Source organism: Panthera uncia (assembly GCF_023721935.1).
Source record: "Panthera uncia isolate 11264 chromosome A1 unlocalized genomic scaffold, Puncia_PCG_1.0 HiC_scaffold_17, whole genome shotgun sequence".
Taxonomy (NCBI): domain Eukaryota; kingdom Metazoa; phylum Chordata; class Mammalia; order Carnivora; family Felidae; genus Panthera; species Panthera uncia.
In genome coordinates, this window is record NW_026057577.1 from 108,042,604 (window position 1) to 108,056,505 (window position 13,902).

General features: G+C 39.5%; 1 long non-coding RNA gene across 1 annotated transcript in view; it reads right to left on the bottom strand.

The window, feature by feature from the left end:
* Positions 1–7,790: 7,790 nt before the first annotated feature.
* The window catches only part of LOC125935165 (uncharacterized), an 18,333-nt gene continuing 12,221 nt past the window's right edge, over positions 7,791–13,902 (bottom strand). Inside the window, exon 3 of the long non-coding RNA XR_007461612.1 lies at positions 7,791–8,336. This is a non-coding gene — a long non-coding RNA (uncharacterized LOC125935165). The remainder of the gene's footprint in view (positions 8,337–13,902) is intronic.

Sequence of the window (13,902 nt, forward strand, 5' to 3'; positions counted from 1 at the left end):
GAGAAATGCAGACACTCACCACAGCAATGGTCTCGTTTGTAAACTGTGTGAATTATGCTCACATGACTATCCAGAGATGAATGTTTTGTGGGGTCTTCAGCTTATATATTTGGGGGATTCATTTTATGAAAATAGGTACAGAATTATGAGCAGGAGATTAGGGATGGAACTATGGAATGGGACCATACAAGAGAGGGAACTTGAAACCTTAATTAGCTCCATTAGATTCTTGCACATTCTCCTCTATGCACATTCTAAAATGGATGTACAACTGGGATCCCTAGTATCAGGGAGTCTCTGCATAACTCCAAGTTTGATCTGAAGTACCTGACCTATAGCTAAGAGCACCTGAAAAGAATCAGAGAAATGATGCGGGAAACCAAGGGAAAGGGGACCTTGGTTGTTACAAGGGGGCAGGTGCTACTGGCATCTAATGGGTGGAGATCAGAGATGCTGTCAAACACCTTACAACACATAGGACAACCCCCCCCTTCCTCCCACTACAAAGACTTATCCCACCCTAAATGTCAGTAGTGCTGAAGTTGAGAAACCTGTCATAGGGCAGGGATGCTCTCCAGGTAGGAGACCCAAGTAGGAGATGACTGAGGCTCTACTAATTTTGAGTAGCACATCATCCCTCCTTTCCCCTTCTACATGACCCTTGGCTCCTCTCAGCCCTCTCTGGAACTTTACTGCAGGCGCTTCTGTGGCTGGACCCTCACTGTGCTCAGGTCTCTGCCTAGGGGGTCCCCTTCTTGGATGCTTTCCCTCACCACCCACCAATCTAAACTTGCCTCTCCTGTTTCTGTACCTCCTAATCACTTTCCCTGCTTTCTTTTCCTTCTAAGCCTTTACAACCTGGCATAGCATATTATTTGATTATTTAGTGTTCATGTCCCTCTTTTAATGTTAGTCTCATCAAGGTAAGGACTTTGTTTCATTCATTTCTCCAATCTGGGAACCTTGTAGGATTGTTGGCACACACTGGGTGTTTAGTAAATTATCTACTGAATGGATGGAGAAAAAAAGTTTTATTGATGTGCCAGGGCTGTTGAGTAAGTGCTCAGGGATACAGTGTATTGTTATTAACATTGTAATCAGGATTACTGTGTCCTACTTAGACTGCAATGTGATACTGACCAGTGGATTCTCATTATCTCAGCCTTGGGAAAGGCGCTGATTCTCCCTCCCTGAGCCCTGTGGCTTGGCACCAGCCTTGCATTTTTCAGTGCCTGCTTTGAGAATGAAGCTGACAGGCTCTGAAGGGACTGCCATCTATCACTCAGTCCTTCCATCATCCGCTCTGCAAATGACAACCTCTGACAGGAAAGTAGGGGGAGCTGATTCAGAATTAATGCCCTGCATCTGGAGAGAGGCATGTTAAGACAGCAAATATTCTGAGAGCAAATCCAGACTGTCAGATCAAGGACAGAGAAGCAAGCCCAGATGCCCTGACTGAGCTTGACTTTGCACCTGGATAAGGCACTCAAGTAAACGCAACTTGGATTTTTTTGTCTATTTGTTTTTTTTTAATTGGTAGAAGGGACAGATAACCCTGGGAATGGAAAATTGCCCAGATGGCCTATTTAGACATGATGCTGAGCAATGTGTGAAATGAACAAAGAAAGGAATCAATGTCATTTATTCAGCATTTACCAAGGGCTTGTCATTTACCAGGTCCTGTAAAGGAAGTCTTGTTGTCATTTCCAGCAATGAGGAAAATGCAGCCCAGAGAAACGTGATAACTTGCCCAAGGGAAATCAACCAGTAAGGGGCTATTCCTCAGACACTGAAGTTCATTCCTCCTTCAAAACCTTTGCACATGCTGTTCCTTCTGTTTGATCCCCTCTTCCTTCAAGTCTTTGTGTGACTGGCTGCTTCCATTGTGAAAGAGTCAGCTCAGCGGTCACCTCCTCTTGGAGACCCTGCTTGATCACATTATTCAAGGTCACCTTGCCCTTTATTCTGTCACATGACTTTGCTTTAGTCTTTCTGTCACTATTTGAAATGACCTAATATAATCTTATCTAAGTATCATCCATCCATCCATCCATCCATCCTTTGTCTTCCCCAAATAGAGTGTAGCCTCCCCTAAAGCAGGGCCTTCTCAGTTTTGTTCACAGTTTCCAGCACTCAGACCAGGACCAGCACATAGGAGTTGTGTAAATATTTACTGAATGAAGAAATTGGTGGTGAAGGGCCCCCAACCAGCTATGTCTGACACTGAACCCTACATTCCTTAGCACTAATTGTCCAGTCTCCTGAAGAGCTTGGTTAATGCCCTGATCCAGTATGAACTGAACTGACCTTACAGTAGGCACTTTATCCTGGCTTCGGTTTGCCCTTCTTCACTCTTCCAGACTCAGAGGGTAGTTCCAAGATGCCAGCAACTTAATGCTTCAGAATTTTATTTTCGCTAAATATCAAACACTGTACGTTGTAAGACATTAAAGTATTACCTGCAAAATAGTGTGTAGGGCTTAGATAGTTATGAGTTGGAATTCTGATTTCACTGCTTACCAATGTGACTTTTGGAAACGTTCTGAACTGCTTTGATATTAGGTGTCTCATCTGTGAGAGATAAGGATGCTTTAAAAGGTGGTTGTGGAGATTATTTGATGTGCCATATAAGAGATACAGAGAAATTCCTTGGACCTGGGAAACATTTAACAAATGCAAATTGCTTTCTTGCTTTAATAGAATCAAGCAATAATGGCTTGGTCAGTGTCAGAGCCCTGAGGACTCACTGAAGTGTATGTATATCCAAAGGCTAATCCTTCTGCCTGGAGCAAACCGTGGTAGAAAAGATTGGGGAGAGGGAGATGGTTAAAAGAGTGTATTAGCAATACTATTAAGCATCTATTGTGTGCCCAGCCTTATAATGAACGAGACACAATCTCCAAATCTAATAAGGAGACAGGTGTGTACACAGTGTCTTCTGTTATTCTTTCATCTTTGTTACTATTTTTATTTATTTTTTCCTCCCTTCCTCCTTCCTTCCTTCCCTCCCTCCCTCCCTCTCCACACTTCACCCGGTCCTTTCTCCCCTCCCTCCCTTTCCCCCTCCCTTCCTTCCTTCCTTCCTTCCTTCCTTCCTTCCTTCCGCTGACCTGGAATATTTTCCCAGGAGATTTTTCCTATCACCCAACACGACCATTTAAAAATACCTCCACATGATCTCTCTCACACACAGTTCGTGAGTTCGAGCCTCATGTCGGGCTCTGTGCTGACAACTCAGAGCCTGGAGCCTGTTTCAGATTTTGTGTTTCCCTCACTCTCTGCCCCTCCCCACTCACACTCTGTCTCTCTCTCAAAGATAAATAAACATTCAAAAAAATAAAAATAAAAAAATAAAAATACCTCCACAGCACATTTTAATAACACCAAACTTTGAAACTTAGGACACCGTGGTGAACTCTCAGAGAGAAACCAGTGAGATGTAATAAAGTAATCAAATGAATCGATCTGCTTTTGAAGTTGTTAGCAAGGAGCCAGCTCAGTGCTGTGAGGTGTTGGAGGGTGTCTGCCAAAAATGATTTTGGTTTCAAAGCAATTGTGATTTGGAGCCATTTATTTTTTGACAACAGTTCAATAGCAGGGCTACTGGTATATGGAGAACATTCCAGGCACATGAAAATAAACCTTCATCAGGAATATTATAGGAAGATGCCCTTCTGTCTGTTCACTGTATCAGGACAACCTGCAGCTAGCTTATCCTTCAACTAGCTTAGAATGGTGTAAAGGCAGGAAAATACTGAATTAAAACAACAACAACAACAACAACAACAACAACAACCAGATCTCTATTTTATCCCCGCTTGAACCATTATTTGATTCAACAAGAGATTTTTCTCTCCATGTGTCCTGCTTCTCTCAAGGGGATTAAGATGACCATCCTATATACATATAACTCGCTGAGTGAAGAGGGAGGCTTTATGATGAGGTCTGATAGCTCAGTTTGGGAAATTTGATTTTAAAGGAGCCACTAAAAGGAGAAAGGGAATAGTTATGTGGACAAAACAAAGTTATCTCACCCAGCTAAAGACAGCCAGAAGGATAAAAAGGAGATTGAGGAGGAAATAATTATAAAAACTGCAGAGAGCACCTGTACCGTTGGTGCAGGGAGACTGGGTCAGAGGACCCAGAGGGGGTCCTGCAGGACCAGCAAAGAGGGTCCTTGGCTTCATGCAGGATGGAAATCAGATGTGAGCCAGCAGGAGTCAAAAGCAGAGTCTCTTGAAGAAATATAGAAAGAGATACAGACGGAGCATCTGGGAGACTTGGAAAGGAGAAGGAGCACGAGTCTCATCTCTGGGGTCTGGGGGTTTTATTATTTACTTGTTGTTTGCTTGTTTGTTTGTTTATTATGGACTGGAGCATGTGTCCTCCCAGGCATCCAGGAAGAACTGGTCAGAACAAGCACAGGATCCAGGTGTCTGTCATAAGTCACTCGTTCCCTGAAGCCAGGGGTCTTGGAGCCAAGATGGCTAGCACCAGTGGTCTGGAATATGCACATGGTGGCTTCCTCTGGTGATTCTCACCTCATCCTTCCTTAGATGTTATCTATTTCAGAGAAGCCATTAACCCCTGTCCTTTACAAGGAGGACATATGCTATTTGCATTACAAGGCATGTATAAAGTAGGGTGGGGGTGCAGATCCTAGCAAGAATAGAAGGAGGAAAAGGAGCAGAAAGCAGATTTTTATGGAGTCCTTCAGTTTCCCTGCCTCATCTTAATCATAAAGATTACCTAATTATGCTCAGCTATCATGGGAGCAAAAGGGATACACATGTCTACGTCACAGATGCCTCTTGATATCAGGAAAGGTATGGCCAAAGGGAAATTTATTTTCATGAGATGGGTTTGAGATCATTTTGCCCACCCCTGTGATTCCAAGTTACTGAATTAGTAGGATCCCATAGTTCTGAAAGCACAGTTCTTTAGCATCATGATATCTCATGGCCCCTTGGCTCTTATACACTGAATGAAAGAAATAAATGCTATTGATGTTGTGTCTTGAGGATTTTTATGGAGTAACGGAAGTATAACCATACAAAATAGATAAATTGTGCTGAATCTAAGGCACAGGTACTGCTTATGAAGATGATTGACTAGAGAAATACAAAATACAATGTATCAGTGAGGGACTCACTCATGCATTCTAGGTGAGATTTACTGTCAGCCAATTTACTTTCCAGGATTTACGGTAGAGTGAAAAATGTCCCATCAATGGGTCCAAGTTGAGTCAAGGAGGCCAGAGTTGGGAATCGAGGGTAAAGTCATAGGGATCTTCCGTAAGATGACCCTTGAAGGATGTGTAGGATTTCTACAAGCGGAAAAAAGGAGTAGTGATGTGTTGAAGCTGGCTCATGGCAGCAGAATGTGAACATCCCTTCCCAACTCTGCATTCAGTGACACACCGTTGGTAACTGGAAATTGGCCATAGTGAGAGTATTTACACAATGGAAATTAGCAAACACACAAATCAGTACCAACACACCATTAAAAAGTAAATTATGGTGCTTTATGGTTATAGATGCCCCAAAGTATGAATGTACATTAGGCAAAGTCTGGTGACATAGGATATCCGGGGGAGAGTAGTGCTGGATGAGGCTAGCAAGGAAGGATTGAACCAGATTATGGGAGTCCTTGAATGTCAATTCAAGGAGGTTTGATTCTATTTTACAAGTATTCCATCCATCAAACAACGCTTTGTGATATAATCCCATTTGTACCATAGGAAGATAATTCTAGAGATGGAGTCACAATTAGCCTGAAAAAGTGGCAGCCCAGTAGCAAGTAGCACAATAATAGTAGTAAGTAAGCAAGCATTTAGTAGCACAACAGCAATCTGATATAGGCCTGGGCAGGGTAGTAACAGTGATGTGGAAAGAATTGATAGAAATGGCATAGAGGAGAAAAAATTTAGAAAATCTGACAACAGACTAAATGGGAGTTGCTGGGGTAAGGTAGCAGGGTGTGCAATATCACTTTGGGGACTGAGAGTTGATGGAGTTATTTACAGAGAGGAAAGACAGGAAACAGTGTAAGCGAGTAGAAAGTAGTTCCCTCAGTTGTAGACATAATTCCAGTCTAGGTATCCAGATAGAGGTCAGAGATATAGATAAACAGACATTAATAAAGTCAAGAGAGTAGCATATAGAAACATAAGTGGATTGCACAGAGCAAGGTGACATGAGGGAGCTAATGCAATATTCTAGGAATACTTTTCATTCACCCTTTCATTCACTTACTAATCCATGTGTTTAACAAGTATCCATTATGTGTCTGGCAACCATACATCCTACCTTGTCTGGGACACGCCCAGCTAATCTTTTTTGACCCAGTATAATTATAAATAGCATTCATTTCTACTCTCAGAAGTGTCCCAGTTTGGATGATAAATCATTTCCTTAACTATGTGCCACAAACAGTGCTGGCGGTAAAGAATTTAATGATTAGCTCACATAGACCCTTCTGTTAAGGAGCCCAACTAAATATTGTTCTTTGTGTTGTGGTTTGTGGAAGTAAAGTAAAAGTTATGTCTTCTCCTCTTATGTAATTTACCACCTAGAGGCGGGGATGTCACTATCCACCTACACAGTAATTCAAGTACTAGAAGGAAGGGTACAAGTGAATGCCAACACCACAGCATCAGTCAATAAGCACTAAAGAACTAGAGAAAGAGATCCATCAGTGGACTGGATGTCTTCATTTTGCCCTCCAGATCTGTTTTCTGACTTTTCCACCTTCCTGTGTGCCTAGGGAGCCTGAGATTCATGGACTGCATCCATGAACATTTTTGTTTTATGATTTTCAGTGGATTTGGCAAATGAAAGGAACCAATAGTAGATTCTAGCAGAGTGAGATTAGGATACTTATTCGAATCTCAGGGCCTCCTTCATGCCAAGTCACTGTAGATTGGCTGCATTCCTCCACTAAATCACTGCTTCATATAGGCATATTCTCTGGGTTCCAGTGACCACTCCTTCTCCTTATCTCGAATGGGTAGAAAGCTCAGAGTTGTACTCAGCATTGAGCCTTAGTGGCCCTCACTTGCTTTTCCACACCTGGAGAGGAACCCAAACAAGGTATCAATGTGGTCATGTATTTTTGGATACCTTGTTAAAATAAGATCTTGTAGTCAGAATTTTGAAAGTTATCCTAAGATTGCATGTCCTAATCTTTGGGGCCTGTGAATATGAGATATGGCTCCCATTATTGCCATATTATATGGCACTGTTGATGTTAAGCTAAGGAACTTTTCTGGGTGGTTGTGATCTAGACACATGAGCCCTTCGAATTGTTGAGTTTTCTCCAATGGATGGCAGAAAAGGAAGCCTGGAAAATTTAATGCAGGAGCAGGATTCAATGCACCACTCTGGCTTGAAGATTGAGGAGATCCCATGAGAAGGACTGCAGGCAACTTTAAGGCAGTGATGAAGGCCTCCAGCTGACAGTCATCAAGGAAACAAGGACCTGGGTCCTGTTGCTGCAAGGTACTAAATCCTGTTCACAACCTTCATGAACTTGGAAACAGATTTCTCCCCAGAGCCTCCAGGTTAGGACTCCCCCCAACACCTTGACTTCAGCCTTGTGATACTCTGAACAGAGAATCCAGAGAACTTTTGAGTTACAGACCTGTGGGCTAATAAGTGAGTATTTTTTTAAGTTTATTTATTTATTTTGAAAGAGAGAGACAGAGAGAGGAAGAGATGGAGGGGCACAGAGAATTTCAAGCTGTCAGCCACAGAGCCCGATGCAGGGCTCAATCCCACAAACCATGACATCATGATCTGAGCCAAAATCAAGAGTCAGATGCTTAACCAATTGAGACACCCAGGCGGCCCTAAATGGGCATTGTTTTAAGCTGCTAAATTTGTGGTCATTTATTTTGCAGCAATAGAAAACAGATACAGTTAATTCAACAGATACAGTTAGTTCAAAGCAGAATAATCCTGCCTCCTCTTCCTACTCTACCTTCCTTGTGTTGCAATTCTCTTTGCATCAGGTGATGTGGAGTGACACTGGGAACAGGCAGGGTCTGACTATGGGGACCTGAGGTATACATTTAGTTTGAATTTAGTGGGGTATCATTTTTATGTCACTTCTGTGAATAGTTATGGGCAGTTAACATGGTAAAGAAATGGCTTCCAGAAATTCTCCTATAATCCACTGTTCATCTGGTATCACCATAAGGAAACACATGGCCAGAAGTTGAATTGTGATGTATCCTGCAAAGCCTGATGCAGAAGTGACTAGGTCCTGGAGGGGAAGTTGAAATATAGAGACTCAATGCTGGTGGGTGAAAAACTCTTCCACTTCATAGAGGGCACCTGTAAAAGAAACTTGATAGACATTTTCCCCTAATAATTTCAGAATAATTCCAAACATTCGCATGACATTACCTAAAACAATTTTTGAAACGGAAATAAATAATAAAAAGGGACTTACAGGCTTTCTCAGTTTGGATTTAAATCATGACAATTTATGTGTCATTACCAATAACAACTTATGAACCAAACCGTTGTCATTGGACAAAGAAATCAAAGAATATGCAGCCAAAAATGTAGGGGAAGATTATAGCATTTCATCAGGCAATTAATTGATATAACTCTGCTACTTTCCAGGTGTTTGTAGAGGTTGTCAGCTTTGTTTAAGCTTGTAAGTTATTGTATTTTTTTTTCATTTGAAAACATTCGTTTACATCATTGATTTGTACTTGCAACTTTGTATTCATCTCATCAAAGTTCATAAAGTGAATGAGTAAATAAATTTCAGGTCCCACAAACCCTGGATCTCTCTGTAAGCATCCCTGTTGTTATTAGTCTTGGCTACTACATGCGCTATGTCCTGTTGGTTTTCTTTCTTTCTTTTTAATGTTTTTATGTTCATTTATTTTTGAGATAGAGACAGAGCATGAGTGGGGGAGGGGCAGAGAGACAGAGGGAGACACAGAATCCGAAGCAGGCTCCAGGCTCTGAGCTGTCAGCACAGAGCCCCATGCCGGGCTCGAACTCACAGACTGCGAGATCATGACCTGAGCCAAAGTCAGAAGCTCAACCGACTGAGCCACCCAGGCACCCCAAGTCCTGTTGGCTTTCTTAAACCTTACTGTCAATGTGGTAGAAAGTACTTTATTAAATTCCCTTCAGCCTGCCCATTGGAGTGTACCATCTTTCTTCTACATGGTACCCCCACCTGATACCCTCAGTGACGTCTTGAGTCACCTTACAAAATGGTTAGGCTCTCACAATGAAGAGGAGAAAGTGGGCTTCTCTGGGTAATAGAGTTGTAACAGCTAAGGAAAAGCCACCTTTCACCTGAGGGTGAAATTTAATACCCCTTAATTTTTAATAACTTAAAAAAATTAATTTATGCTCACTGGAGAAAGCTTGAACGTTTTAACAACAGTAGAATAATAATATAATAATTAGAATTACCTATCAATATTTAACTACATGATCTTTAAATATTTTTTCTGTATATAACTACATTTTAGATTTTGTTGTTCTCCATCTACTCTTTTCTAGCTTCCTTTTGTATTTAGCAATATAGAATGGCTTAACCATGATTATTCTTTTCTACCCTAGTTTTAACAAATTTTATTGTTTTGCTTACTGCAGAAATTAAACATCATGACCATTCTACACAGTGCAGAAACAGGTAAGAAAAAAGAAAAGGGAATCCAAACCATCCAGAACTGTCATCAGCATTATTATTAATGGTAGTCACTATTAACATTTTAATGCAACATATTTTTTGATGACTGTATTATATTTCATGAAATGGATGCACTGTAACTTAGTGAAAAAATCTAATACGTTGGATTATTAGGTTCTAGGTTCATTTCAGTTTTTTACAGTTACCTGAGATAAACATCTTTGTTCATTTACTTTTGTATATAGATCTCTGATTACCTTCATGGGATAAATTCCATTTTTAATGCTTAGCCTGTTTTAATGGTGCAGAAGTCAAAAATAATAAATGGCTCGTCATTAGCCAGGTGCCTAGGGCTTTGCAACCTTCCTCAAAGAATAGACTCCCTAGGGCAGCTCCATTATCTGTTGACTTGCTGGGAGAGCATTAGAACCAAAAGCCAATGATATCCAAGGAGCATAATATAGTATGTCTTAAAGTCTAATTACATCTAATCCATTACGAAACACGTAGCTAGCCTTTCCAAAATGTTTTCCTCAGTATATTTTAAATGTGTATTTAGAGAAAATCTTATTTTACTATAAAATCTCTTCTTGTGTTGCTTGAAATTCTTGTGCCCCTTCAACACCTAATTTAATGGTTCATAATATTCTGAGGCCACTGAAGAAAACTTAAGGACCCTGGCTCAAAAAAAAAAAAAAACAACAACAAAAAACAAAAAAAAAACCCACAAACACATTTATTGTCTTCAAGCCAGAAGTCTCCAAGGAGTTGTATTTCCCTTTAGCAGTTGAATAAAATAGAGTAAACCCTAATTTTGAGTGCAGGAAGTCCAGATCTCTCTCAATGCATTTCTGGGTCTCTTTTGGCTGTTTGCACACTTGCATTGGTTGCTGCTTATGGATTGCTGCCCTGGACTTCTCCATCGGTCCCCTCTTGCAGCTTGAAAACATTTCTTTGTACCATGCTACACTGTGATCTACTTTGACCCAGGCAAGGATACAGGTCCCCCTCTTAGTTAGGAAAAGCTAATATCAGATTGTAGCACTGACAAAACTTTATGAGAAACTGGGGATTAGAGAGAATTATAATACAGATATGGAGGAGTAGTAAAACTGAATATTGGGAATAACTGCTGTAAAAATGTAATTACTGTGACCCCCACAGAAGGTCTCTCAGTGTTCATCTCTTTCTTATGAGCCTGGTCTGCAGTCATGTTGCAGGGGCCAGTTAACCCTATAGATTATAGACCCCAACCCAGTATTCTCCACTCTGATTCTAGACTTGGATGTCCTACCCTGTAATGGGAATTGAAGAATGTGGCACTCGGCAAAAATATAATAAACATTGCAAGGAGGCAACTGTAACCCCCGTGAATGATAAATTTTTTATATTCAGAAACAAAATGCTTGGCCTGAAGCATTTGGAATATGTCACTGTTTCAGGATTTTCTGAGAAAAATGGGTAGTTACTTGCCTGAAATATCTATAACTAAAAGACTTATCAAACTATTCTCTCAAAACAAAGGGCATACCTGCATGAAGAACAATTTCTAGGTTCATTCCAGAATAGAGAACAGATTTTTTATATCCTTCCCCATTCAATCATATTTATAACTTCAATGATAATTTTAATAACTTATCTCCAACAGCTAAAATAAATTGCTGGCAGATTTAAATACTATTTTGTTTCCCACATGCAACCACACCACTGGGCCGAATATTTTAGAATGTTTAAGTCCACCCCTTTCACCCAAACCCTTTCATAGATTCAATTCATAATCCTTGGTCCATCTCAAGACCTTTTAATTATTTTCTCTGCCTTGTACTGACATCCACTTCTGAAAAATGCCCCTCTCACAAATGATTGATTACTAGCTATTTAGTCTATCAGTCTATTATTTAGGTATTAGTCTATTTCACAAACATTGGTCTAGATTTTTGATTGCCAACTCTTTGAAGGCAGAGACGTTGTTTTTAATTTTATTTTTAGCGATGCCAAACACATCATCCAATAAATAATGTACTGTGTCTTACTTCAAAGTTGCTATTGATTAGGAGATTGTACCATTGATTTAGTAAAAGCTCTTCAGAAAACAAACAAAAGTCCTACTGAATTAAATGTACATATTGATTAGTAAGCTCATCTCAATTTTAGAAGCATTAATATGGGGGTGAAGAAAATAACAAAGCTCATTTTAGATAGAAGATGTATTTTAGATAGAAGATATATGGCATCGTGAAATATGAACTCTCACAGCTCTGGGATCTTAAAGGTCAACTATTCCATCTTCTTCTCAAATGTTGGAATCTTTCCAGAGTGGGTGAGCTTAATTTAGGATTAATGGATAGAATTCAGGGAAGCATGGACTCTGAAATTTTAGGCAGAATTGTTTTTGTATGCGTGTACAGATTTTTCTTAAGAAAACGTCAACTTATTCTATTAGCCTCGGAAAGTCATTACCGGCTTTAACACTCCTAAGACGATTCATCTAGATCCCCTTGTGGTTGTTCATCCAGTCTAAGCTTGAATATCTCTAAAAGGAATTCACTCAACATTCAACACTTCTATTAAAAAGCTCAACTTGACCAAAAATTTTCTTCCCTATCCTTGGTTCTGGTCCAGAACGCCTATATTTGTTGAATGTTTTATATATATATATTCTATATATATATATATGTCCCATATATATATTCTCTCTATATATAGAATATATATAATGTTTTATTATAAATAATGATGAGAGACATTGATTAGTAGCTTAATTGATATATGTTGCTTTATTGATATATGAAGGACTGATGTGAAGACCATGAAATCAGATTTATTTATTTTTTCTTTTCTGATAAATTTATGTTTTCATTGTTCTTTTTTTTGTTCTAATTTAGAATGTGACTAATTTAAGAAGTAAGTTAATTTGGTGAAGGGATAGTGCTCAATAAACGTTAACTGAATGCATTGATTAGATAAATAATGAGTGGATGAAAGGGAGTGTAACTAAATATGTGGAATATAAATTAATGAATAAATGAATGTGCAGATTAATATAATGAGTAACTTAACACTTGTGGGTCTAAAATTCTAGGTTTCACATATGTAAATTATTGAGATTCTTGTTGGACTGTGTCAGTGTTATTTATAATCACAAATAATTTCAGTATAAGAAGTTCACTTCTCAAGGTAGATTCTTTCAGTCCTCCATTCTCCCATCTACCCTTTCATCTCCCCCAGCAAAGGTTTTCTAACTCTTGTGCGTATCTTAGGTGAAGAAGAAATGGTATGGTGAAATATGATAGACACCGGGGAACAGCAGTGGATAAGAAAAGCCTATGATGCTACATAGCTGCCATCAAAGCTACTGGGATCACAGAATTTTCCATTTAAAAGATACACTAGTGACTACAGTTGTTCAATTTCCTCACCTTATTGTTAGGAAAACACAGACCCAGAAAAAGAACCAGTAGAAGCTCTAGATTCAGTATATTCATGATCCCTAAACTGTAAAACCAGGAAAACAGATGAGGCACACATGATTAAGAGAGATTTTAGTTTAGGGAAAATGTGTAGCTGTTCTCTTACGAACATAATATCCTTGGACACCTGGCATAAATTGACAGAAACCCTGAAAAAATAAACCATGAACATTCACTTACATACATGCCCACACACATATTTCTCATGTAACTATTTTTGCCCTGTTGTCAGGAGCTAAGGAGGTAGCATGTGATGGAGAAGCATCAGGAAGAATCAGAAGATTGAGGAGCTGGGCTTTGTTCTGCCACTGATGTGCTCTTTGGTCTTGAGTGGGTGGCAATCCTCTCTGTGTCTCTGTCTCTCTGTAAACTGAGACGGCTAGATGCAGGGTCCCCTTCCTCTAGATTTTCAGATGGAAGACATCTTCTGACACAAAGATCTATAAGCACTCCAGCTTTCTGGGAAGGGTTTTATTTGTTTCACTGGTTTATTATTATTATTATTATTATCATTATTATTATTATTATTATTATTATTATTGGAAGCACTGCCTAAGACTGGGGGATGGCAGGTATGAATTCTGCAAGGTAGTCTTGTCCTTTAACAAACCATAGAACACTTATCCCAGCTATATTGTGACCACCTTTAGACTTTACTGGAAAGCCAAGTCTAATAAAATAGTGCATTAAACTTCACATTTCTTCCAAATACTTGATATAGATTCTTTCTTTCTTTCTTTCTTTCTTTCTTTCTTTCTTTCTTTCTTTC